Genomic DNA, 14,179 nt, shown 5'->3' on the forward strand with positions numbered 1-14,179 from the left:
GGAGAGGCTTAACCAAGATCTTGAGACTACACTGAGGTGTATGGCAGCTAACAACCCGTCCTCTTGGTCTTCCTTCGTCATGTGGGCAGAATACGCTCACAATACCCTTCGCTCCTCAGCTACAGGCATGTCCCCTTTCGAGTGCCAGTTGGGATACACCCCTCCTCTATTCCCTGAGCAAGAAGTGGAGGTTGCAGTTCCCTCTGCCCAACAGTTCGTTAAACGTTGCCGCCAGACATGGAAAAAAAGCCCGACTCAAGCTCTTGAAGGTCTCTCAGCAGTATCAGCATCAGGCCAATCGTAAACGCAGACCTGCCCCCACTCTGCGCCCCGGCCAAAGAGTCTGGCTCTCCACCAAGAACATTCCCTTGCGTGTGGAATCCCATAAACTTTCCCAGAGGTTCATTGTCCCCTTCAGGATTGCCAGGAAAGTAAACCCAGTTACTTACAGTTTATATTTGCCTAGGTCTTTGAAGATAAATCCCACTTTTCATGTCTCACTGTTAAAACCTGTTTTGTCTTCTCCTTTTCTTGTGACAGGTAAACCTCCCCCTCCTTGTATCATTGGTAGCCAGCCAGCTTACACAGTCCACAGAATACTGGATGCCCGTCGAGTACGTGGGTCCCGGCAGTATCTTGTGGACTGGGAAGGATATGGCCCTGAGGAGCGCTCCTGGGTTCCTGCCAAGGACATCTTGGACCCCAAACTAATTCAAGAATTTCATGCTCGCAAGTCCAGTCGTCCAGGAGGGAACGTCAGGAGTCGTTCCTAGAGGGAGGGGTCCTGTCAGAGTTTTTTGCTTTAATGTTTTATTTTGGCCACTAGAGGCCCTCATTGTGTTTCATTTCAGTTTCCCGCCATTTTATCATGTGTTATTGTTTTCACCTGTGCCTCGTTCTGGACTGTGTATTTAAGTTGATCACTTCCTTTGTTTCTTTGCTTGGTTATTGATGTTCCTAGCCAGTTACTGCTGTAAGTCTGCTCTAGTTCCAAGTACTAAACTTTGTACATTTTTTGTTTGTTCTTTCCCCGTGTTTATTTTTTGCTGTTTTTTGATGTCTTTTTCCTGAGTTTTTTGGAGATTATTTTTTCCTCCTTTCGGAACCTTTTCTGGACTAAAGATTTTTCTGTTTTTTGTGATTGTCAGTAAGAAACTGCTTTTGTACTCTTTTGCTATTTTTGTTAATAAACTCTTCTGAATTCTTTTAAGAGCGCGTCTGACTATTGGGTTCAACTCACTTCTGTGGCTCAGTGGTAGAAATTAAGACTCTTGCGCCAGAAACCCAAGTTCGATTCCCGGCTCTGACAAGATTATTGGTGCCCCCCTGCCCACCCTCCAAGACTTGTAGGTCTCCAGAGTGAAGAAACGTGCAGGTAGAATCACTCTGGACCCCACCCACTCCCTCTTTGAACTGTTGCCCTCTGGCTGGCGCTACACTGAACAGTTTTTACCCTCAGGCCATTTTACTCATGAAGAATTAAACTGACTCAGGACTCCCCCATAGTGCAATAATTACTGTAAATACATATCTCATGTACACATGTAAATTCACATATTTAATTCAATGACTGTACATACCCCTACCTTGCACATACATTACACTTGCACATGTACATACGGCATTCTGTTATACAGTGGCATGCAAAAGTTTGGGCACCCCTGATCAAAATTTCTGTTGCTGTGAATAGCTAAGCGAGCAAAAGATGGCCTGATTTCCAAAAGGCATAAAGTTAAAGATGACACATTTCTTTAATATTTTTAAGCAATTTTACTTTTTTATTCCCATCTTTTACAGTTTCAAAAAAACAAAAAAGGAAAAGGGCCCGAAGCAAAAGTTTGGGCACCCTGCATGGTCAGTATTTATTAACACCCCCTTTGGCAAGTATCACAGCCTGTAAACACTTTTTGTGGCCAGCTAAGAGTCTTTCAATTCTTGTTTGGGGGATTTTCACCTATTCTTCCTTGCAAAAGGCTTATAGTTCTGTGATTCTTGGGCCGTCTTGCATGCACTGCTCTTTTGAGGTCTATCCACAGATTTTTGATGTTTAGGTCGGGGGACTGTGAGGGCTATGGCAAAACCTTCAGCTTGCACCTCTTGAGGTCATCCATTGTGGATTTTGAGGTTTGTTTAGGATTGTTATACTGTAGTAGAAGCCATCCTCTTTTCATCTTCAGCTTTTTATAGATGGTGTGATGTTTGCTTCCAGAATTTGCTGATATTTAATTTAATCCATTCTTCCTTCTACCAGTGAAATGTTCCCCATGCCGCTAGCTGCAACACAAGCCCAAAGCATGATTGATCCACCCCTGTGCTTAACAGTTGGAGAGGTGTTCTTTTCATGAAATTCTGCACTCTTTTTTTCTCCAAGCATACCTTTGCTCATTGCGGCCAAAAAGTTAGATTTTAACTTCATCAGCCCACAGGACTTGTTTCCAGAATGCATCAGGCTTGTTTAGATGTTCATTGGCAAACATCTGACACTGAATTTAGTGGTGAGGACACAGGAAAGGTTTTCTTCTCATGAAAAATAATACACTTATCTTGCTTAAAATGTTGAAAAGAATGTTTCATCTTTAACTTTATGCCTTTTGGAGATCAATTCATCTTCTACTCACCAACTATTCACAGCAACAGAAATTTTGGTCAGGGGTGCCCAAACTTTTGCATGCCACTGTATGTCCTATTATTTCTATGTCTATTTATACTCCTTGTTTTATATTCTGTGTCTCACTGTAATGTTCTGTGTGCACTTGTTTCTCTTATCACCAAAAAAAATTCCTTGTGAACATGAGAACACTTGACAATAAAGCTCATTCTGATTCTGATAGATGAATAATGTGAGAACAGAGAATTCTAGAACTCACAAGAACTGTGCTAAAGAAAAGTCTAAATACTTACCTGTTTGCAATGTTGTTTTTGCAGTGGTGGAGCATTAACCAATCACAGATAAGTCCATTGCTCTATTTCTGTGTATAATTTTGTAAAAATTTGAATAACAGGTTTGTTTTTCATGATGCTAAAAGGGCCAATGTGCAGTTGAATTAAATACAATTTTAATTTACTGAAGTAGAACAGAGCAATAAAGTAATTCAGTAACAAAATGCTTGTTTTGGATATGTAGCCAAAATAAAGAATATGGCATGCAGATGCCCCAGGCAAAATAAGTATAATATGTAAATTCTATATATCGAAATTAATCGCAATCACAATATTTCAGGAAATAAGAATATACACTCACTGTGCACTTTATTTGGAACACCTGTACACCTACTTATTCATGCTATTATCTAATCAGCCAGTCATGTGGCAGCAGTGCAATTAAAACAATCATGCAGATATGGGTCAGGAGCTTCAGTTAATGTTCACATCAACCATCAGAATGGGGAAAAATGTCATCTCAGTGATTTTGATCGTGGCATGATTGTTGGTGCCAGATGGCTGGTATGAGTATTTCTGTAACTACTGATCTTCTGGGATTTTCATGCACAACAGACTCTAGAGTTTACTCAGTATGGTGCCAAAAACAAAAAACATCCAGTGATTGGCAGTTCTGCGGACAGAATCACCTGTTGATGAGAGAGGTCAACGGAGAATGGCCAGACTGTTTCAAGCTGACAGAAAGGCTACAGTAACTCAAATATCCACTCTGTACAATTGTAGTGAGCAGAATAGCATCTCAGTATGAACAACACGTTGAACCTTGAGGTGGATGGGCTACAACAGCAGAAGACCATGACTGGAACATTATTAGGACCATAGTGTTCCTAATAAAGTGCTCAGAGAGTATATATTCTACAAATGATTTGGGACTACCTTTGTTTTATCATCAGAATCTTCAGTTTAATCAGTCCTGTTTAGATCTCAGAGAGTTTGGGTATGATCAATATTTTACAGTGACCTTTTTGCTGTTTTATATATATATATATATATATATATATATATAAATCTTTGGCTCAACATAAAAGGTCTAGAGGTTAAAAAATAATAAACTGTAGTTGTTGTGGTAATAGAGGGATTCAAACACATTGGATGTACAAAGTCTGTTTTTCTAATTATTCTCTGTTCATTCTCTAGATTTTATCTCTGTGGTTTCGGTGTACAAAATTAACCACATCAAACAGTAAGGCGTGTTTGAATTCATGTGAGTGCATTTTTTTTTGGTGGTTTTAAAGTCAGTGCTTGTTGCGGAGGAGGTGGTTGACCTTAGGCTGGCTGCATGTTTTCATCTTAACACAGCACACTTCCTGTAAGGTACAACACTTCCTTCCAGGCTCCAGCGCAAGTGGTCACATCTGCACTAACAGACACCTAGACCAACACACCAGTCAATGGCCACTGTAGGCTGTGATCAAAAAGAGAGTGACCTCAGAAAACATTAGACACAGATACACTAACCTGGATTATTGTATGACACATTTTGTTGTTGTTTATCACTCCATAAGCACCTGAGTTCAGAGAGCCCTGTAAGAATAGAGTACAGATTGACACTATTAGAGAAAATATAAAAGTTGAAATTATAGTACAGGTGTAGTTCAATGATGCCAGAGCCCCATCTCTGGTAATGGGCTTAATACATTAATATATATGTTTGTTTACACCAACAAAAGTAATTTTAAGGGTTCAATCAGGTAGAAATAGCTCCTTAAGGTGACAATTGTAGGTTACCACTTTTTACAGTGTGGAGAGTGAAATGGGACATGACCAGATTGTATAAAACACATGTGTACTCTGCTTACATTAAGGACCGCTGCATTGAGTCCATTTAAACCCTCCTATTGTCTTGGGGTCATTCATAAAGAATAGATTATAAATACAGCATAGTTTTTGGTACTGGAACCAAATGTTGTGACTTTGTCAAGACTATCAAAATCAACAAAATAATAATAATAAAAAAATATTTTTGTATATAATTGTTTAAGAGAAATAACAATTTAAAACAAACTGTTCCTTACATTGTCTTCACAGGTCAATTTGACACATATGGGAAGAACCAGTTGTACCCTTTCACCTTCTGAATCTCTGGATGTTATACAGTTTTAAGTAGTTATTTGTACATCTATGAATCAAACTTGACATAAAACTATTTCAATTATCTCAGATTTAGCTCCTAGCCCCATTCTGTTCTCTGGCTTCCCCACCTGACTCACAGGGTACTGCATCTTTCCCACAAACTGTATACTTTCCTCTCAAACGGGGTTTGTGCACATGCACATGTCCACACAAACAAGCACACACAGAAAGAGTATTTTTTTAATTTTTTTTACAGTTTTAAACAGGTAATATGTTAGTAAATAAGTTTAAAATCATGATTTTATATGATAAGGTACAATGGGGCTAAAGGCCCCCCAATTGTAAAAGACAGATTTAATATGATTTTCTTCTAACACATTAGATGGCAGAAAGAACTATTACAGCACCTTCCTAAACCCCTGTAACACTGCAACAAATTGTTTGGCATTAGTGGAAAGGAATGGATTTGTTGCAGTGGATGTGCAAAGTGGGTCCATTTTGACTGCTGGAAAAGGCAATAGAGATTCATTTGTAAAATAGTCATGTACTAAAATTGTAACTAAAATGTACACTGTTGATTTTCTACAAGCAGAATAAATCAGAAATTGTTGTAATATAGTGACAATATTATAAAATGCCAAAAGTGATTGAAATAAATGTGAATTGAGACTTTCTTGGCCAATGATTGCCAAGTTTTTTTTTTTTTTTTTTTTAATTAGTAAAAAAATCTTTAAAAATTATGTTACTCCATTAATATTCAGTGTGTGTATATATATATATATATATATATATAATCTTTTCCCTATCGTTACACACTTTGGGACCACAGTAAAACAGATTTTTGTTAATGGGGTCTTTAGTGCTGTTGCACACTGATCAAGAATTTATGCATTTTAAATGGTTTTCAATACTGGTCAAAAATAACCCAAAGGAAAAAAGGAGGGTGCAGTTTCTTAAGACAATAGGAGGGTTAATGCTTGATAAGACATTGATGCTAGTTACACAAACTGAATCTATGATTGATGCAAAATCAAGACAAAGAAACTAAACAAGTGACTGTAAAAGTAGGTTAGCATAACGGGTTAACACATATACAAGATAAAACAGTCAGGAAGTAAGGGGATGGCTCTGCTACAGATGCATTCGCAAATGACCAGTCAAGCCTTGCAAAGAACAGCAAATTTAAAATTTGTGTGAAAATAGGACATGACATGACTTTGAATGAGATAATAGTACTAGAAATAACTTAGCTGTCTGTTAAAACAAGGTTCTTCTTTAAAAGAAAAACACTACACTGCTACTGCAACAACAGCTACTGTACAGACCTGTACAAGTAATGCTAACAGCCCACTAACCAACTCAAAACAACTCAATAACAATAGGGGATGTAAGGGACGCAGTGGCGGTTCTAGCTTGTATGGCGCCCTGTGCGCAACCCGCTTCAACACGCCCTCAAAGTTGTGTGGGTGCCGCCCTGGGCAACTGAAGGGACGTAACACCTACTAGGGCTGGGCGATTAATTGAAGTTTATTTTCAATTACGATTTTGACTTCCAACGATTATGAAAAAAAGATAATCACGATAAAACGATTATTGTGCCACATTCCATTTTGAAATTCAACACACAAATGTTATATCTTCAAAGCATCCTTTATTAAAGTTCAAATAATAAGGAAGCAGGTTATGAAAATAAACTCCGAAACTGGCATTTCTCTGTGCGGTCAGCGCCACGTCTATGAGTTGCGTGAAGTGACCGGGGAAGAGATTGAATCTTCTCCCGGCTGATGCACACTCTGGCACGGGGACGCTCATCACTCGCACACGTTTGCTGCAGCTAGATTATAACGTGATGGCTCATGACATAGTGAATCATAATATATGTGTCACGTTCACTGTGTGTATCTTATCATGAAGAAAATCGTCAATACGCAGCTCTATTAAGAAGAGAACATTTGTTTTTTGTGAGTTAAAGATGGATCGAGGTGAACATAAAAGTGAGAGAGTCTTAGCCCATTATATACTGGAACAAAATACGTTTTTGATTAGTTTTTTTGGCTTGTTTTCCAAAATAATATCTAAAATTTCTTTAAAACAATGTACATTTACTTTAGGAGCTATAATGGAGGAGAAACAATTGTTATCGGAAAATGTTGAATACAACATTTAATCAGGGCTCGACACTAACGCTTGTCCGGGATTTTTGAAGGGGCAAGTGAAAGAGAATTTTACTTGCCCGACCGGACAAGCAGACTGATTAAAACGTCGATAACGAAAAAATAACCGGCTATATTTGTGATAGGCTAGGCCTGTGTCACTTATTGGAAAGTTCATATACTTATTCTGCTGTTGAAATTAATCCAGAGCACGTAATTTTAAAATAGACCTTTTTCACGGACTGCGATGACACGTTTCCGCCTTATTTAGCAGCGTAAATCTCGCAATTTGTTTTATATTATAAATTTTTTTACAAATTGAGTGTAAATTTATAACATTATTCTTATTGTTATATTACCCTGGAATTAGTTTTAAAAAATGAATTTCTATTTCAGCTGCTGAGAGAGTGACAGAAAATTTGGCATCTTCACCCATTTTAATCCACCGCTCTCTATTTTTTTCCTCTTCTGAAAAGTCACTCAAACATAATAGTGGATTTTTTTCTTTTGGTCTTGGAGCAAATGGGTAAGTAAAAATAATATTTGCTGTGATCTCCCATTCACTGCTGTCAAAGTTTACCCTGCAAATGTTTTCTTCCGCGTTTCAAAACCCTGAGTGTGAAAAAGGTCTATTCACTACTGATCTAGTAACTGCTGCAAACTGTTTGATTGACAGGTGGCGTATGTGTGTGTGCTGAACATGCGCATGTGTTCCAAAAATTCTGAACGGTCAAATACATTTCAAAATTCCACCAAAATGCCTGTCTTTGTGAGGTATTCATGTAAATACAGAGAGTGATGTCTAAAGTGAATGTAAACAGTGGAGAAAAAAGCGGATTTGCGTTAAAATGTCGGACTTGTAAGTGTAAATGTAAGCTAACAGACCTGCAGCCGTCTAGTGTGTCATTATAATAATCAAACAACCATAACAAGAAAATGAGAACACACTCACTGCTCTTGACTGGGTAACTTTAGTAGCTTTAAAAAGTATTAATGTGTTATAATCATACAGTAAAGACCTGTAGTAGTTTTATGTTGCATTTCATTCTGAATGTTTAGTTGAATACTTGATAGCTTACTGCTGTTAAAAACTTTTAAAGCTGTTAAAAAAGAACAGAATTTTCTTAATTTTTATTTTTTGTTCTATTATTTTTAAACGATTTCTATTCATTGCTGTTTTTTTTTATTTATTTTTTTTATTTTTTTTATTACTGACTGTTTACTAGTCTTGAATAATTACTTAAGAACTTGAAAACATTCTTCCATAATTAACATTAGTTTGTGTCATTATGCGTTTTGGTTTTGAAGCTGGTATTGAGAATTGTCAAATATCACGACCGACTACTGAAATTTTGGTATTGTGATAATGTATAGCCTTTATTGTACATGGTAGATCTTGCTGCAATAACATGATGAAGAAGTAGATATCATTCCATAGAAGTGTGAGCACCCCTGCTGTAAATGATGACGATGGAGGCTTTTCTTTATTTGACTACCATACGTAACATAAAATAATTATCATATGACAATAGCCTCCTCCCCTACCCAGTGCAGTTTATATTTCAAGTTCAAGGAAATCCACTGTTAAAAAGACAAGTTTTTTTTTAAATGTTCAATAAATGCATGATGTTTCCAAAGTCAATGAGTAAACATGTTAAATAATCGTGACCTCAATATTGACCAAAATAATCGTGATTATGATTTTTGCCAAAATCAAGCAGCCCTAACACCTACTCATACACTGTTTTTGCTCTAATCTTCACCACTCCTCACTTGTCGGTCTGTCACACTCACCGATTAAGAATGGAGGAGGGGTGATCAATCAAATGAATGCCTGACATCTCATTGATTCTCTGTCAAGTACAATCTCACAATGCTCCACTATGGCAAGAAATCAAAATAAGAACAGGAACTGCTGCAAATTTTGCAAACGTAAGAGAAAAAGTGATAAAAAGATTTGCGTTCAATAAACACAGTTCGGTCTCCAATTTCTTACTTTATTATAGTCAAGTAAGTTTAGGTAACCCCAGAAAAAAGCTATGTTACACAATCACTATAGATCACCATCATCATTCTGTTGTATTGTTTGCAATAAGTGCCGTTTTCAGAGGAAAAACATTGGACCAAATCAGACCAGGACAATGGCTTGTCAGTTCTTCAGCATAAATTAGAGGTACTGTAAGAAGGAGCTAATTTATTTATTGACTGCCACTCAGAAATTCTAACCAGTTGGTTGCTCTTACATCTGTTCTTACAGGCCATGAAGAAAGTCGGTAAGACTATTAACTCAGCAGGGAGTCGGTGGGACTGTTAATGCTCAGCCAAATGAAGATAGCAGAAGGTTTACTACTTTCACAACACAAGACAACTTATTCAGGTACTGCAGAGTGTGAACATGCTGTAGCTTCACCCCAGTAGCATTTTACAGGACAATAACTACAATCCTGTTTAGATGATGCCCAGTGCTATCTAGATTACTTTATGATTTATGGAACATCACCTGAACAATGAGCAATGCAAGATGTGCTTTGTTTAATAGGTTTGAAACTTAAATGTCAATTCCACTAGACAAGTCTGAGCTTCCTGGGCTATAGAATCTCTCCTAAAGGTGTAAGCCTAGATGTTTCAACTGCTTTTTTCATAAAGGAATCAACCATCCTGGCCTACAGATTGCCAGCTAATCTAGAAGGTCTTCTTATTTTGAAGACAATCCAAGAATGCTGATAACTGAGATGGGCCCCACTTGACCTCAAAATAATTTTCTGACTATCGCACACAGATAACAACTGATGCCCTCAATGTTTTATCCTAATGGAGAGATTGACTAATCTAAAAGTCAACATAAAATTAAAATTGACCCCAAAATTATTTGGACATTTAAGCCCACTTAAAATGTATGTCATTGCAACAGACAACAACACATCAAACCAAACAAATGATGCAAGACCTTTTCTCAGAACTATCTTTACCATTTTTACAATTACTTTCAACTGGTGCCATGGTCATTTTTAGTGGATGTATATTATGAAGTAGTTTCCCCTCATGTTCATACAGTTGTTGTAGCAAGGAAATAACGTGTTTTCATCACATTAACTATGGTTATGTTACACTAAGTTTGAAAACCAGACAGTGTCCAAATACTTTTCTTCTATTGTTTCATCATTTAAAGCCTATTTAACAAACTGAGATCAAATAAATGACACTTATTTTGATACTTTATCATCTAATGCAATGCCATTCATACCTGATGACAGATGACAGTGCATAAAGTGTTCAAATACTTTTGGGGGTCATTGTTCTTTGTTAATACACGTTCCGAAACAACTGTCCCTATCAGATGATGTTGCCAAGCCCTATTATTTTACAACCCCACCCCTTTAACCACCTGTCATACAGAGCCCACTTTCATGGTCCAATCAATTCTGATTAATAAAATCAAGTCCTGCCCTACACTTTGTCTTGTTTACTAAACTGTCCTTCAAAGTTTTACTTGCAAAAGTCTTAAGCACATTAGATGTTTCACAAAAACTTCTGCTTTAGTGTCTTAATTTCCAAACATTCCTTTTGCAAATAGAATAGAACAGAAGTAGAACAAGGAGTCCAGCAACAGATGGAATGGCCCCTACAGAGCATAGATCTAAACATCACTGAGTCAGACTGGGATTACATTAAGAGACAGAAGCAACTGATACAACCTAAATACATTAAACTGTGCATGTTCTCCAAGATTTTTGAAACAACATATCTGCCAAAACCTTGAAAAACTGTGCGCAAGAGTGTACCTGGGAGAACTGGTGTTGCTTTAAAGGCATAGGGTGGTCTCACCAAATATTAATTTACTTTTTTGTGTTTACTCCACTTTTTATGAAGTTAGTTGATAACTAGGGATGGGAAATTTAAAAACAATTAACACAATTAATGCAGTATTTTTTTCACTACCTGAAACTTCACTAATGTTTTCTCCCACTTCCTGTGGCTTAAATTGACATAAATAAATATCCAGGAGGTACACGCTTGACTTGACTGCACATCCTAGCACAGTAACTGATTGTGTGGAGCAGTGCATACTGATTTATTACGAGCTCACTCACTGTCCTTTTAACCAGTGTCAAAAACGAAACCGCGCCAGAGAGACCCAGCATGTGCGCGATAGAGACTGAATGCCAGCCAGAGAAAATATAGTTTTGAGATTTTAAACTTCAGCATTCAATTTGTTTTATATGTTTGTATAATGTCTAATAATGCATTGGCAATGTACACTTTGTTTATCTTGTCATAAAGCTTGATATGTATTTAACCATTTTTTTTCCCCATTTCCTATTATTAAAAAAGTCCACTGGAAAACGGCAAAAGCTTTTGCCCGACTTTTAATTACAGCCATGTTCACTGATTTTATGGCATGTATACATATTGAATCAAAGATTTATACCTGTAAAATGTGTCTAATTAACTCTATCTGCAAAAAAAAAAAAAAAAAAAACCTGAACATTTTAACATGTTTTATTTAAATAATTAAAATGATGACTAACTATTTTCTTGCAAGTTCTTTGAGATAAAGTATAGTACATTTAGTAAAGTAAATATATTTATGACCATATTTTAATGTTTGTTTTAATGTACCATGTACCATGATTTATTGCGATTAATCACAGAAAACTGCAATTAATTTGTTTACAAAACGTAATCGATTAACAGCCCTATAGCTAAAAATTATATAAGCCATTATTTTGAAAAACATATTTTTTACAACTGCCTAGACTTGAAAGGAATGCTGGCTATGCTGATTCAAGGACTGCCCTGGAAACCAATCATTGCACACTTCAACTCCTAATTCTACAACTCGTGTTACACCAAATTGCTCCATGGAAGACATAAGAATGAAGCTAAGATTTGTCTGCACCTTTTATAGATGAATAAACTATGTAAGAAATGAGAACTGTGCTGAAGAAGAAAAGTCCAAATACTTACCGTTTAATGATTGATACACATAGAATACCTTGCTGCAGTGTATGAGTTGACCTTACACGCTCATGCTAGCAGGGCATCAGGAAGTAATGTCATTCTGTATCACATTTAATCTAGTACTTTTTATTGAGTTAGTCTCTTGAGGGAGAAAATGTTACCATACCATAGAAGACCTCTGTGTTGAATTACACATTAAGGACTAATTCAACTTGATCTTTGATGAGTGCCTTATCATAAAACAGGTTATGGTGTTTCATGCATTTCTGTGGATTTCTTGGACTCCCTCATCACACAGTTCATCACGTGCAATATCCTCACATAGTGCTAAGATTTTTTTTTACATTTCTGTGTCTATATGGAGTGAACAGAAAAAAACAAAAATGCAATCTGCCTGTCTGGACAAATAAAAATAAGGATGACTATAGCCTTAGCTGAAATGTGTTTGCCTGTGAATGACTAAGAGTCTCATGGCACTCAAGGCTAGATTAATTTACAGTTCCTGCAATGTTAGAGTGTATTTTGTATTTTATGACTGGAAAAAAAAAAAAGGAAAAAAAAAAAAACACATTTATGTATAGGTGAGGTAACTGCAACAATCACATGTAAATGCAAATGGACATACATAGCAACACAAACACACACACACATACAAAGACACATCCAAGTCATTCTAGTTCTGTGGGGCCCATGGCTCCAGAGATAGTTCCTATTTCTAAATGCTTTGCTCAAATTAAGCCAGGATGATTCATAGACACTGTGTTTTCCTTCATCTGAAGCATATATTATCTTAACTCCCTTTTAGCCATAGCAAAGTCAGAATACTGTCACCCATGGAAAAATAGGCACACAAAGCAATGGTTTAGATAGGGATACTCCAAAATGATTAACCATAGTGAGATTTAGTGTGAGTCAGTATATGATAGAACACAATGTATTTACCAACACTTTAGATTTGCCAAAAATAATGTGTAGGGTTGACCAGAAGCTTTTATGCCATATTTTGTCAAGTTTATTTTTAAATATGATGAATGTGATTCAACAATGACTGATCATCTGACAAATCTGAAGATTAAAAGCTAATCAAATATTTCCAACTTGTGTGAATGGCTGATACTGATGTTTCTGATTTGTTCAGCAACTGAAGGGGGTGGGGGTTAGAAAAGACACATTCTGCATCAGGCGGAAAGCTGTTAAGTCGTGACTGCATAACATTTACATAGGAGTGGTAAGGACCTGAGGATATTTGGCCTAACAAGTTTTTTGAATGCCATCTGTACTTTGGACATAACACTTATTCCTCAATCAACTGCACCATCTTGTGGTCAGGAGCTGCATGCTAGAGCTAAAAGTATTTACTTACTGTCCAGCCATAATTTGTAGCCACATAGGCATTTCTTAGGAGTGACATTCGGACAGATGTTACACTGGCTTATTTAACCCTAAAATGCATGGGTGTTTTGCCAAACATTATTACATACTCAGGTCTTTAGAGACCACGTATATCTATCACAAATGGATCTACAAAATGCCCAGATAGTATCCATTTTTCAAAACATTAAGCTATGCATAAGCTACACATATGTATTTTCTCAGGCACTTTTTGAGTCTAAATAGATGTAAGGCTTTCATAATTTCAGTAGTACACCCAAATGACAGTAGTCATATCATACTGTTCATGTGCTGTACTTGCTATAGTTTACTTCCATGTTGTTTCTTCATCAAATAACAATGTCAAATGTAAATCAAGTCAATCACTGACACATCAGCGCCACCTTGAGTAACAAATAGCATAGTATAATATGTATGTGTACATGCATATTTAATACTGATATTTCACCACTGTCACACAGAAAATCAATGTGATATAGTAGTCATTTGTATGAATATAGTACTCATTTGTCTTGTAATAAACAAATAAATATATCCTGTGATAGTAAACTTATATAGTTATGAAATAATCATAAAAAATATTATTTATGGAAGCACAGTTTAAGGAATACTACACTGAACAAAAATATAAACGCAACATGTAAAGTGTTGGTCCCATG

This window comes from Myxocyprinus asiaticus, chromosome 2, assembly GCF_019703515.2.
Source record: "Myxocyprinus asiaticus isolate MX2 ecotype Aquarium Trade chromosome 2, UBuf_Myxa_2, whole genome shotgun sequence".
Taxonomy (NCBI): domain Eukaryota; kingdom Metazoa; phylum Chordata; class Actinopteri; order Cypriniformes; family Catostomidae; genus Myxocyprinus; species Myxocyprinus asiaticus.